Source organism: Anser cygnoides, chromosome Z (assembly GCF_040182565.1).
Source record: "Anser cygnoides isolate HZ-2024a breed goose chromosome Z, Taihu_goose_T2T_genome, whole genome shotgun sequence".
Lineage (NCBI taxonomy): Eukaryota > Metazoa > Chordata > Aves > Anseriformes > Anatidae > Anser > Anser cygnoides.
Window position 1 is genome coordinate 51,305,774 of NC_089912.1, and position 13,792 is coordinate 51,319,565.

General features: G+C 36.3%; 1 protein-coding gene across 12 annotated transcripts in view; it reads left to right on the top strand.

Moving 5' to 3' along the window:
• Positions 1-13,792, top strand: part of BNC2 (basonuclin zinc finger protein 2) — a 382,991-nt gene that overhangs the window by 272,698 nt on the left and 96,501 nt on the right. The gene's annotated exons all lie outside the window — the stretch shown is intronic.

Sequence of the window (13,792 nt, forward strand, 5' to 3'; positions counted from 1 at the left end):
TTGTTATGAAATTGATTTTGTTTTCAGAATTCAAAATCTTGAAGGTCTATTTAAAAAATACCTTCAGGCGACCTCTGTAATCTAGCCAAGTATGGACTTAATGAGTCAATCAGTTCTCTGCAAGGTTTTCAGCCCAGAATACACCCAAAATTTCTGAGATTTGTTCATCACTACTAAGGGCCATGACACCATCTCCCAACTGATTTCCTACCACCACTTAACAATACACCTGTCTGCCTTTTCTTTTTCTTGTCCTCTCTGATTCTCTCTTACCTTGTCAGTAAGTCAACTCTTTTCAACCTCTGGTTAAGCTGTTCATTTTTCCTGTTACCTGTAATCATCAACCTGTGTAATCCATTTTTTCCTGCTTTGCCACCATCTTACTTTCTACAGAACTACCCTGGAGTGGAGGACACTGAAGGAAAGCGATCTGTTTTTCCAGGTCTGTCATCTTCCCTGAAACAGCAGAAAATAAATGAAATGAATACAGCTCCTTTGTACTTGATATCCTATCTCTTTGGTTCTCTGATTCACTTTTCCAGACAGCCTAGAGACAGTAACCTATGGGTGTTGGCAGCTGTTTTCACTGGTGGTGATCATTTGGTAAGGAGCTGAACTGTTAAAGTGACACACGTATTAAACCTGAAGTGGTTTTATTGACTATTTTTGTGGTTCAGCCCTGGAATGTCAACTGCCTGTCTCAGTGTAATCATTCAGTAAGAGGGGGAGAAGGAGGGCAGAGGACAGAAGTGGAAAGGGTAACAACTTTTAATTTGTTACTATTATGCCAGTTGGCTTTACAATGGCCATTAAACTGATGACATTATACACCTCACTGATGCACTGGTAGCCTCAACTTCCTTCTCAGAAGAGTCTGGAAAAAAAAATGTTTCATAGTTTATGACATATGCAGAAAACTACAGGAATGCAAGACTAGATTTAGGAGTTGTTCAATATAAGAGGTTTTCATTAGGGCACACCACTGTGACAGAACTGAATCTTATTTGGAGAAAGCATTCCAGTTTTCATTAAACTTGGGACCAAGACTTCCTTGTCAAACCTTGAAAATGAGATATACCTGTGATAATTCCTGGTGGACAAAACTCCCTTACCCCTCAGTTAAAAATCCTGTTCCACATAATGAGCGTCACAAACCTGAACTCAGGTTACTTCTTACCACCAATACTTTTGGACGTTCTGGTGTGGTCCTTCAGTAGTCATTTCTAGCAGAGATTTTCCTTTTCATATAAATAATTAGGCACGTGTTGTGGAATCTTACAGTCTTAAAACCCCATGGAAAAGTCTGATACCACAACCTACAGAAATTATGCCTCTTCTCTTTAATATAGTGAAGACTGAAGTGGTTTTCCAAACTAGAAGAGCCTGAAGAGATGAGACACCACAAAAAGTCAATCGCATGTTACAGTGAAGGCTTGCATGTGGGATGAGGAAGTGATTTGAATTTGGACTCTCCAGTCCAGAGTGCAGCCTATGAAACAGTGAACTTCCCCATAGAAGAAAGAGCTGTTCAATTAATTGTTTATTTTTGTAATATGAAATGAAAGTGTGTTTTTATGGATAAAGAATGTTAATTACAAGAAGTCAGTATTTCATTTGAAGTTTTTGCTTTTGCAAAAGAGGAAGATGAGATGGAGGGAAAGGGATGTATTGGATTGTGGCTTTGCCTAAGAGAGTGAAAGGGATGTAATAAATCCTTGAAGGTTTTTTTAGGAAATAAAGTTTTCAGCTCATGCAATAACCTAACACCAGAATGGTGAGCATCACCAGAAAAGTTCAAAGAGATAAAATGTAGGCTATGAAGACACTGGATGGAAGTTTCCACTAAATACTACTCTGAGGTCTAAAAACTCAGGACTGTTTATTTTATCTCTAATTAATAGTCTTTCACCTAACAAATAACATATAGCCCCACTAATGTTTGTGGCTAAACCAATAGAGAAATCTATAAAAATGTGGTCTAAGAAAGCAGGAGTTTAAAAGAATCACTAAGGTTCCTTCTCTACCAAAAATTTCAGAAAAATATTTTTCATACTAATTGAATATAATTTAAGGTGATCATATTCAACAAACAAGAAGATAAGAAGATGAGAAGTTTTCCTTAGAGGAAGGAAAAAAAAAAAAAAAAAAAGCAGATGGAAATGAAATAGTGTGAATAGTAGAAAATAAAGGATTTTTATCTGCAGGGGAAAATAGTATCTTTTTTTTTTTTTTCTGTCAGCAGAAGAGTATTTTGAGAAAGTTTATGAGTAACCTGTATGTTTAGAAATCTGATGAAATCCAAGCTTTTGAGTGTTCTTATTATATTATCTTCAGAAATAATTGAATGTGCAAGAAGACAAAGGAATAGGCAAAGAAGTTGGAAAACTACTAATGTTGATTCCTGAAAAAGGGCATGTTTAACACTGGCCTAAATATCACAAACATGCCATACAAGTATCCCCTTGTGTTAACATTTCTTACAGTTCTTATCGGTTCTTTTGATTCAATAGTATACAGGATTGGAGGTGCCATAAATAACACCAGAGAAGAAACCACAGGCAACACTTTGAAGTTTCTTGGAAACAAAATTTGTTTGGGCTGCTAATGGCAACTTCCTGAAATTTTTTGTTCATCTCCATACCTCAGATAAAACCTCCAACCTATCCTTGAATATTATATAAAACATATATGCATGCAGCTTGCGTAGCATGTAAGTATTGTGCAACACACAATTAAAGGATATTCAAGTTGCAAGGTAAAACACCCAATAGCCAGGAGATGCCGTAGCTGAGATCACATATTGACTTTAATTTACTGCCCTTGGGTACGTACATACATGATACATTTCTTGATTCCATGAGCACGTGGTGAAGTGGTGTTTTTTTTTGTTTTGTTTTGTTTTGTTTTGTTTTGTTTTTCCCAACAGGGGCTACTCAGTATTTATTTTGTCCTTACGGTCTACTGGATGATCCCAGGGATTCTTCTGGTTCATAATATAAACCCTACTCTGGCAATAGAAGTGCTGGTTTACTTTTGTACTTTTCTGTGACACTTGCTGAAATAGGTAGAAGTAGTTTTGCAACACACCAAAGAAATTCTTTCCCCTACCTCCTCACAAAGTAGCTATTTGCATTTCTAGTTTGTAAGAAAAGAATCTTACAAAATATCTTATAAAAGATAAATATTTTTTATCCGCTTCTTTTGGCATTCCTTTTGCCAGATTTTCAGGAAACAGACAGGATGAGAGGCAACAGACACAAACTGAAGCACAGGAAGTTCCAGCTGAATATGAGAGGGCATTTCTTTCCTGTGAGGTTGACAGAGCACTGGAATTAGTTGCCCAGAGAGGTGGAGTCTTCTTCTCTGGAGATATTCAAAACCCGTCTGGATGCCATTCTGTGCGATGTGATCTAGGTGTTCCTGCTTGACAGAGGGGGGGGTGGACTAGATGATCTTCAGAGGTCCCTTCCAGCCTCAGCCATTCTGTGGTACTGTGTAAGATTTGGTCTGTACCAAGTTTGTTTGATGTCAGTGAACATTTAATGTTCCTCCGCATCCCATTATATAGGGTGCATCAGAGTCATGATCTGGAAATGCTATATTCTCTCTACTGACTTTAGCAGGACTCTAGCCCACCAGGTTATTTATGTTGGACATACTAGTAGAGAGGAATTCCACACAAAATATCTTACCCTGATCCTGGAAAGTGCTCAGTTACATGAAAATATTTACCTCAACGACACAGAAAGGAGCAGACAGCAGGAACAACCTGAAGTTCATTAAGAGCCTTAGAAGGGGTAAAATGCCAGGAGTGAGTGCTTGACTATGCAGGATTAACACCCCCTTAATAGAGATACTGCCTGTTTTAAAGGAAGAGGCACAGGAAATTCTTATCCTTACAATTTATTTGTACAGTAGGAATCTCCAGAGCCACAATGCAGATTTTGTTTTTCCATTAGAGCTTTGTCCTTGTTCTTTCTCTGTCATCTTCACCTCTAACTTGTTCATTTTGGAAACAACACACTAAATCTTCAACTGAATTCACCATGCCCTTCACTAGTTCCCTTTTCTAGTCTTATTATCTCTCTGCCAAATATGTCAGTCTGACTCTTGGTCTCTTTATTTGCCAGGAATCTTTTCACTTTTTTCTTGCAAGTCCATGAGTTCCTCTTTGTGGCTATTAGATTGAGCAATTGCAGGGAACTGCCTCTTCAATCTCAGCCACATTAGGCTGGTGCACCTTCAACTCAGATTGAAGCTGTGGGGAATTTATTTCTGGAGCTCTAGAGTACTTTGCAAAGCATCTGTGAACATGCTTACGTCCCGACTTGATGATATTTGATCTGGTTTCCATGGTGGCACAAGGAACAGCATGGGCAAGAAGCTCAACACAAACAGACTCGAGTCAGGAGAATGAAACAGATGTTTGTGACAGGTAGATTTCAAGATCTTTATGTTATGATCACTTCCAAAGTCATAGCTATTGCTGTTTATGTCAACTGAGGGTCAGAGCTGATATGCTTTATTTCACAATGTCATGATAAGTCTTTGAGAACAAATTGACATGGGAGCTGTTAGAGAGTTTAGGAGAGTGATACAGAAGCAGTGTGGTAGATGTAGTATTAAAAAAAAAAAAAAAAAGTTGGGTGTTGCTTGTTATGTATAAGTAATAAGATTTGGAGGGTCCACATCTTAGTTTTGCACCAAGACAGTCCAGAGAGTATGGCTGATACTTGCTGACTTGATCACCAGAGGTCTCACTGACCTTGACAGCATTATATGACTCAGACTTTCACATGGATGAACTGTTCCTGAACAATTTCTTCCAAAGTAATGGGCACAAACAGTTCTTTTGCTTTATGTCAGGTGGCTACCGTTGTTTTTCAGTGTTCTGTCTTTATACTATCTTCCCTTCCCTTCCCTTCCCTTCCCTTCCCTTCCCTTCCCTTCCCTTCCCTTCCCTTCCCTTCCCTTCCCTTCCCTTCCCTTCCCTTCCCCCTTCCCTTCCCTTCCCTTCCCTTCCCTTCCCTTCCCTTCCCTTCCCTTCCCTTCCCTTCCCTTCCCTTCCCTTCCCTTCCCTTCCCTTCCCTTCCCTTCCCTTCCCTTCCCTTCCCTTCCCTTCCCTTCCCTTCCCTTCCCTTCCCTTCCCTTCCCTTCCCTTCCCTTCCCTTCCCTTCCCTTCCCTTCCCTTCCCTTCCCTTCCCTTGTCCCCCTTTCTCCTTTTCCACCCTTTCCTCCCTTTTCTCCCTTTTCTCCCTTTTCGTTGTCATTGGTGCTGGACTATTTTATTACAAACACTGCAAGTGATTGCAGTTCCTTTCAGGTTTCCATTATTTTTTACTTAAAGAAAGGTAGAAGAACTTTCAATTTGAAGCATAGAAGTAAACAGCAATATTTCTGTTCAAGTGGAAGTCTGTGCTATTATAACGTACTATTATGTTATCTGAGAGAAAAATGACAAGTTATTAAATTCATTATTTAAAACAGTAGCAATTTTTTTAGATACTAAAATATTTTGTTCACTCATGCTGTCAGTAAAATTAAATGGGAACAGTAAAACTGTATGTAGTTCTGGGCTGTCTAACAGCATTTATTTATTTATTTGGTAGGGTTTAGTACTACTTGAACTTTTGAGGTACCAGAGCTTGAAGCCAAGAAAGTTTTCATTATTAAAAATGAAATGTTTTGCACTTTTTTGAAACAGCGTATCAGCGTGGTGAAGAAATTCTGTTTTGTTGTTTTGTTTTGTTTTTTTGTTTGTTTTTTCCCCTAGGTTAGAAATCAGAGACTATTGTCCTGGAGACTTTGGACCTAGAGGTTCTGTACTTAATAGATGGAATTATAAATCCAGAGAAGACAACTTTTCAGTGATACATTAGCTTGTCTTGCAGTATTTTAAGTGTGCAGTCATACATCCTAATCATTCTACTCTAGTGGAAGAACTTTCTTATTGTGATATAAAATTAAATTATTTAGTAAAATCTTACTGTAACAGCTAGATTCGTGGATTTAAAGGAAATCACAGGCTTTGTCTACAATGCCTTACTAAAGACTGTATTTTTAATTGGATTGTATGAAAAACTGAGAAATCATCATAACTAACTGTGCCTTGCTGACTGATGGGAGACAGTAATAAGACATTGTATGTGCAGTACGTAATCAAAATTACATATGTTGAAGAGGTCAAATAATTTTACAAAGAATTAATTAATTTCTTATTCTTCCAACAAAACCTTAATCAGAATTCCCTTACCCACACGAAAGAAATGAGTTTTATAGGTAAGAATAGCTTTTTTAATTTCAAGGAACAACTTTTGTATGCAGGTACTCAGAACACTGACAAAAATTGCCTTTAAAAGGGAGGTAGTGTTTTCAGGTGGTTAAGTATTATAATGGAAAATTTGGATATTCTCCAGATCAAATCATTTTGGTGGGTAAACATATTGGTAAGATTTTAGTAGTTTAAATATTAATGATCATTAAAATAGTATTCTAAAATATGAAAGATTTGTATTTAAAATTCTATGAATAAAAATCTTCAGAGATGATTAATGAACTATAGAAATCACTGAAAATTGAACTTTCTCTGAGGCCAGTGCACTAGCTTCCCATTCCTGGCCTGATGTGGCTTAACGTTGAAAGGACTTGACAGCCTACCATAGGCTTGTAGGAAATGAGAAGGAAGCATGTCTCAGGATTTCTTTTCACCACTTCTCCTGCAAAATTGTATTTGTGAAAAAGATGACAAGAGTGGAGTCTATTACACTCTTGACTATTCTGTGCAGTCTGCAGAAAGGGGTGCCAACCCTCTCTTAGGCCCTAACAAACTTCTCTAGTTTGCACAGAAGTTACAGAAACAGCTGTTAGGTGGGTGTGTAGCATGAAGGTGAGCTTTGCAATAGCTCTTGTGGGAACTATAATTTTCTGGAGCCATTTCTGGTCTTACTGTCTTATCTCACTGGAAAAGTGGTTAATGTGCATGGATTGAATAGCATGGGAAGTGTTCGGAGATGCCTTGAAATTTTCACATACATAAAGGTGGACTTAAACTGAAATTACACTTAGTCTGTATAGGAACATATTTGTGTTTGGAATCTAAGATTCTGTAAATCAAGTACAGAAATTCTCCATAATTTTTGTCTTGCAGATGTTTTATGGTCTGAAAATTTGTAGCTACATTTCTGGACCACAGCTCTGATGCTATAGCACTGTTTATTTACCATAATTCTGCATGATTTTTTTCCTTTCAAATATGATCTATAAATCCTGGTTGGCAAATGTATAAGCTATCTCTCACTTGTTACAAAGTACAGGTTCCTCTCTATCACCTAATGAGACAGTTAGATGGACTGGCATGAGAATTAGCAAAAAGAGGTTTCAGGGACTGTGACTGTAACAGGACTGTAAAAAGCAGATTTAACTGTAAAGGTACATTGCTCAAAGAGTCACCTGAATTCTGTGAGCCAGAGCCTAGTTATCCATATATGGAATGCTGGGGGAAGAACTGAAAATCCAGTAACATTGTTTATTAAGCAATTATTCATATATGCAAATTTATAATTACCTTCTGCATTTAGGAACTCTTTGGAAAAGTGTTGCAGCAGTTCTCAGGGCTGTTTGCTATTAAATATTAACTACTGAATTAACTATTGAGTGTGATATACAGAGGAACTGAAAATATTTCAGTCTGCCTAGGGACCAGTGCCTTGGACACGATTTCAGGACTTATACACTGGAGATACAAGTGACACCAAAGGTTCTACCATACTGTGTTTCATGTCATTGTTAAGCTTTACAAGATGAATGTTCATTATTTTTTAAGCTCATTTCTTTTTATATAAACAAAAAAGGATCGATTTTAGAAGGCTTTATTGTAAAATGTGCTTTTTGAACAATTTTATGAGTAACAGAAGTTCATTACTGGTATGAGTCCTTAAAAGTAGTATATCTAAAATTCAGGTTTTTTATGGTGCTTTGCTGGAGATAAAAGTAACATCTTAGCCTCTACATTTTTTCTTTAAAAAATTCCTTTGAGGCTTTTCTTTTTTTCTTTAACATGCCTCTCTTCCCAGGCTTTTGTATGGTACAGGTTTTCATGACTGAAGGGTTAAAAAGCCAACTTAAGGTCTATAAATCAGAAGACAGTTTTACTTATCAGAGTGCTGTTTTTCACCTCAATAGACTGCTGGTTCTGTCATTGGTGCCAGGCTCTGCCTTATCACTTAGCCATCAACCCTGCATAGTGGAATGCTCTTTGTTTGGATTATTTACTTCTACTATAAACAAAGATTAGAGCAAAAATTTCAACTACGGGGCCCATGCACTGTCAAACTGTTGCTGGAAAATCACTGTCGTGTGTTACATAAAGTTGCTTGCTTTTCAGAAACACAGCTGGAAGTAGGACATTAATTTTTTAGTACCAGAGTATTTTACACATGGTAAGAATGATGAGTAAATGACCTGGACTTTTATATCTATAAAACCCTTTCTTTTTTAAAAAAAAAATTGCAAAGTCACTTATCAAATGTGAAACTGTGAAACATGGTGAATATGTTATATATAAAAAGTGAACTGCAAGACATTGTGAATTTTCATTTGATGAATTAGCCATGATTCAACCAATATTCTTTATACTGAATATCATATGAGATTTCTAGGATAATTTGGTTTTAGATTAACTGATTACAGATTACAGATAACATTCCTTTTATGGTGTTTCAGTCCCCTTTTCTATTGGAAATCAAGAAACGTTCAGAAAAACTATAGCTGGAGAGTCAAAGCATTCACATCCTTAAAAGTAAGCGGATGTGTGTTACAACAGCAATTAATTCCAGTACCACTTACTGAGTTCATACATCCCAGATTAACCAAACCATTTATGGTTTTGCGTTCATAACCATAGCTGGCATAACATTTTATATTTGGTGATGTCTGCTACAGATGTAGGTCAAAGGCGTGAGAATCTTCACCTCTATTTGTCTGTTCATTTCTGGCAATTCCCTTCACAGGAAACTCGATAGTGAATTTCTGTGAAATGTGACGTATGTACCAAAAAAAAAAAGCATAAATTCCACTTCATTTTTTACCAGCTCTGCCAAGAAGGATGGTAATTATATATATATATATATATATTAATATTATTTTAGAGGTTTGATTAGTCAGACTATGAGGAGTAGTATTTTACTTTTCAGAGATACCTCTTCTAAACCCATATACTTGGGCATAGGAAAGTTTAATCAGAAATGTGGTTGGGCTTGCATACCACCTTTGCCTTTAATGAGGGGAATATACAGAGAAACAAAAAGGGCTTTTCTATTCACAGACTGTTGGAAAAGCCTCTTTTTGCTTTGGACTTCCTTTAATCTCCCTTTCTAGAGAGCTCCACTAGAAACTGTTGAAATCCCTTTCTGGATAAAATCCCTGGAAATTAATGATCTTCTCTCTAAACGTATTTCATGGGATAATTAACACTTTAAAAATATATACTATATAGGTGGCACATAGATCGGCCAGTTTAATTGATTAATAATGGCAGTTAAAATACTTACAAAAGGTAATACTGAGTTGATATATATAGAGACACACCATAGCAAGGGCAAAAAGCATCAATAAATCACCCATTCACAAACCGTAATGTTAATATAAATTATATATAGTTATATTATATACAATTTATCTATAGTATATTACCTATATCAAAATTATAAACTATTGCATATTTAATTTATTCACTACTAAAATAATTCTACTATGTCATGAAAATATTCAAAGTGACGCAGGCTCATTCAAACATCAATACAGGGAATGTACACTTTAGTCATTGGAATAGTGTGTTGTACTCTGGTTTGAAAATCATCCGGGAAAGGTTGTGTTGCTATGAATATATATTTCATTAACTAGTCCACTATCCAGATTTATTTTTTTTTATCTGCAGGAGGAAGAAGTTAAATAATACATTCCACAGCCATCTGTCTAAAACAAAACTATTTTCTACTAAATTTCTTATTTTTTTGCTGCCGTTTTACAATAATCTGTGCAGTTTGCTTTAAGATTGGAGAAGACTACCTCCTTCCTTTGGTGAACCACAAGAGAAATGAGTTGTGTTATGGAAATGATGATGGATTAGGAAACTGCAGTGGGTTCTTCTGGTCTCAGAATGTCTCAGTCCTTGAGCCTCTGCCTCAGCTTCACCATCATAGTCTTTAAAATTAGCGACAGCAGCCTTGTCAACATTATGCAGGACTTATATTTCCATTACATATCTGTGGAGAGGCCTTCTAGCCATTACATACTTTTCCCTACAAGTGTGCAGTAATTGTTATAACAGGAGAGTAACCATCTTGCAAAATGGTTAGGGAGATACTGTGGTTTTCTGTGAAAAAAATATAAAATGATAAAATTGGCAGAAGTTACAGATAGAGTGGTATAAAAAATGGATCATTAGGAAAAGAAAAAAAAAACAGTTAATATGTCATATTTTTCTTTACTTTGGACAGCTTCTGTAAACAACCTATTGTTCTTGGGTTACCACATTCAACCCACAAGAGGGAAGTGGTTACACAAGCAATTGAGTAATTCCACACTAAACATTTTTTCTTTTGAGAAACAATATAGTTTTTACAGGTGAAGAAGCCTTTTTCTATTTGCAAATGCCTTCTTTCAGGAAAATTAAGTGTGGAACTAAGGAAAAATGGAAAAAAAAAAAATGAGGTGGACACGCTTTCAGGATGATGTTTCTGCCACCTCTTCCTAGACAATTGCACCTTCCACAATGATGCTGCAATGATTATCCCATCCTCTTGCTTGATAAAAACCGGCAAAATTACATTTTGTTTGCTTGTTTGTTTTGTTTTTTAGATTTTGTACTTAGATTTTCAAATATATTACCTCTGAAAACAAGGCAGAATGGAAATTTCCTTCTTTGTTAGCTGCAATGTGAACAGTCTAACTGAATATTACTCGTATATGCAAAGCCTACTGCTCCCCAAATTACAAGTTGTGCTTTAGCTAGAAAGAGACATCAAGAATTGTCTGTCTTCTGAAGGGACTACCATAATGTACCTCACAGCTTTCTAATATAGCATAGGGAATTATCATGGGTGTCTTGCTAATTAGAGAACTTAGAATTGGATCTTTGAAGGATTTTAAAGGAATTAAACAACCAAATTCTACTGAATTTCAATAATAGTGTTGAAGAGTCCCAGGGTATTCAAATTGCTTACTTTAGATATCTAACACAGATTCCTACATTTGGAGCTTTGGCTGCCTAAACTGGGGAAAGGCAAGGAGATCACCTAAGTTACTTGTCTTCAATTAAGTAATGTGATTGCTTGATTTCTTTTTTGGTTTATATGATAATAACTTTTCTTTTGTAGTCCTAATAAATTCCTTCCAGAGCCACATATGTCCCTAGGCTATGTGACTGGAGACTTGTGAGTGAGGACTTCTAACTCCTTTTTTTTTTTTTTTTTTCCTCTGAGGAATGGGGAGAAGATTGAGTTTGAAAACCATAACTCTGTCCAAGTTTCTGCCACCTAATTTTGTGCTCCCACAAGCCTTTGGTTGGACAAGGTGGCATATGGGTGGTGATTTTTTGTTTGATTTTCCATCTCTCTTTGGAAAAAAAAATGGAAAGTATTTAATTAATTAACTTTATTCCATGAGTTTGCAACCAATTTAGAGGTTTTAAACAACAGCCAAAGATCTACCCAATGATCCAATATAAGAAGGTTGTCATACTCGCTGGTACAATGGATCACCTTGGATTATTTGAATAACTCTGCAATATTCTTAGTCCTTTGTTGGTAGTAATTGTTACTTAGTGTCTGTCCAAATTTTGTCTTCATGAAAGTCAACTTGAATGAAGATATTTCTTCTGGAAAATTCTGAAGCTATTGTGGGGTAAATCTATGTGGTGACATTAACTTTTCAGACAATGCTGTGCAGCAATGTTGTTATTTCAAACCTGGGATAACAGAAATGGCTTTTAGGCCCATGCTCTTCCCTCTTGACACTTAAGATTGTTGTATTTCAGCAAATACGAAAATATGGATCTGGAATTTCTTTTGTGTATGTGCTTTTGATCAACAATTGTGACTTTTGAGAGGATGCTAAATATTTTTTTGTTTCTGGAATCTAGGCCAGAGAAAAGCTCTTTGAGCTAGCAGAACATGATAGCATAGCACATGATAGGATAGTTGCTGGTTGATTTCTTATTACACACAAAAGGTGTAAATCTACAGGTAGCTCTGAAGACAAGAGTACACAGTTACACAAAAGAATTAGATGGTAGCTGAGTTATCTTGGGAATACTGAGAGACAAAGCAAATGAGACTTAAAAGTAGTAAGATTTGTGAATGAAGTTTTTAGCCTGTAAAGCGTTAGCCTAAACAGCCAAGAAGACCTTGTGTGTCAGTAAGTAAATAAGAACAATAAATGAATAAACAGAAAAAAGATGGCAGAAAAGAAAACAGTCTTGCACAGCATCAGGCATTTATTTCAACATGTAAGAATGGAAGACTGATTCACAGCAGATGCTGTGGCGTTCTCATATGGTTAGAAAGAGATCTGGTTCTGCAGAAGTTAACTTAGCCTTAGCCCTTATTTCCCTCTCCTTTAATACTCTTTCTGTCACCACATTTGCTAGAAGAGTTTAAGAACAGGTATCAAGTTTGTTTGGGGAAGGAGCTGGAGGACCAGGTCTGGTAATGAGACACTGGCAATAGAGAGCACACATTTGTATGTTCTTTGTTTCATCAGTTTGGTTTACAGAGCTGTGTAGATGGTTTAATAGTTCCCTTTTTGTGTATGTCAGTTGAAACGGACATGTTCCTCAATACTTAAAATTCATGTTTAGCCAGTTAGTGAGGGAGCAGACCTGTGTAAGTCTCGTTTTTGAACTCAATGAAACAGTTTTGGATCTTCACTGTTCATCCACCTCGCCTTCCCACAGCTAGGATTAGATAATGCTGCAGCAGAGAGTACAGAGAACCGGAGTTAATTTCAGTTATATCTAGGCTATGGTATATAGCCATAATCTACTCAAATCATTTCCTTTCTTTTGACTTACAGCTGAGACATACTCAAGAAGCTGCAGAATTTTTTTTGTCTGTTTGCTTGTTTTTGTGAAACTGCCAATATCCTCATTACAGGGCCCCAGATATAAACCTGGTCTGCCAAAAATACAGGATATCAATATAAACAATGCATTTCATATCTGTGTGGCGGCCTTCAGACAGTGCAAGAAATAGGAGTTCATTGGGAGAACGAGAAAAAAAATAGAATGTAAGAGGAAAGTGTTATTTTTGATGATAGCTTGAAGTAATACTTTTGGTGGATTTTTTTTCAGGATAGGTCTCTGCTGGGGTTCAGTGCTCTCTTTGGTCTTATTTGAATGGCATTTTATCAGTCAGACAAAATAGTATTAAACTATTAATATAGTTCTGCTAAAACAGATTAGAATAAAGATTTAATGTGCTACTTTCTGTGAAGAGCCTGATACCTACCATGTAGTACTGTAATAAAATGGAAACAAATGAGCCAGCTCAAAGTTATGGCTCTCCATGGTTTTTAGGTCTCTCATACATTTTTATAAAACATACATGAGAACTTCTGAATTGTTAAATTGGGTTATTTTTTTAAAAATGAAATTGTGTTCCAACACAGATCTAAAGTAAAATTCTGTTATGCAGTTCCATTTGTATTGTGAAGTACTAACACTTCAATAACATGAATACCCTGTCTGCTGAGCAGAATTTCAAAATAAATAATTATTTTACGTGCTTGAATATAT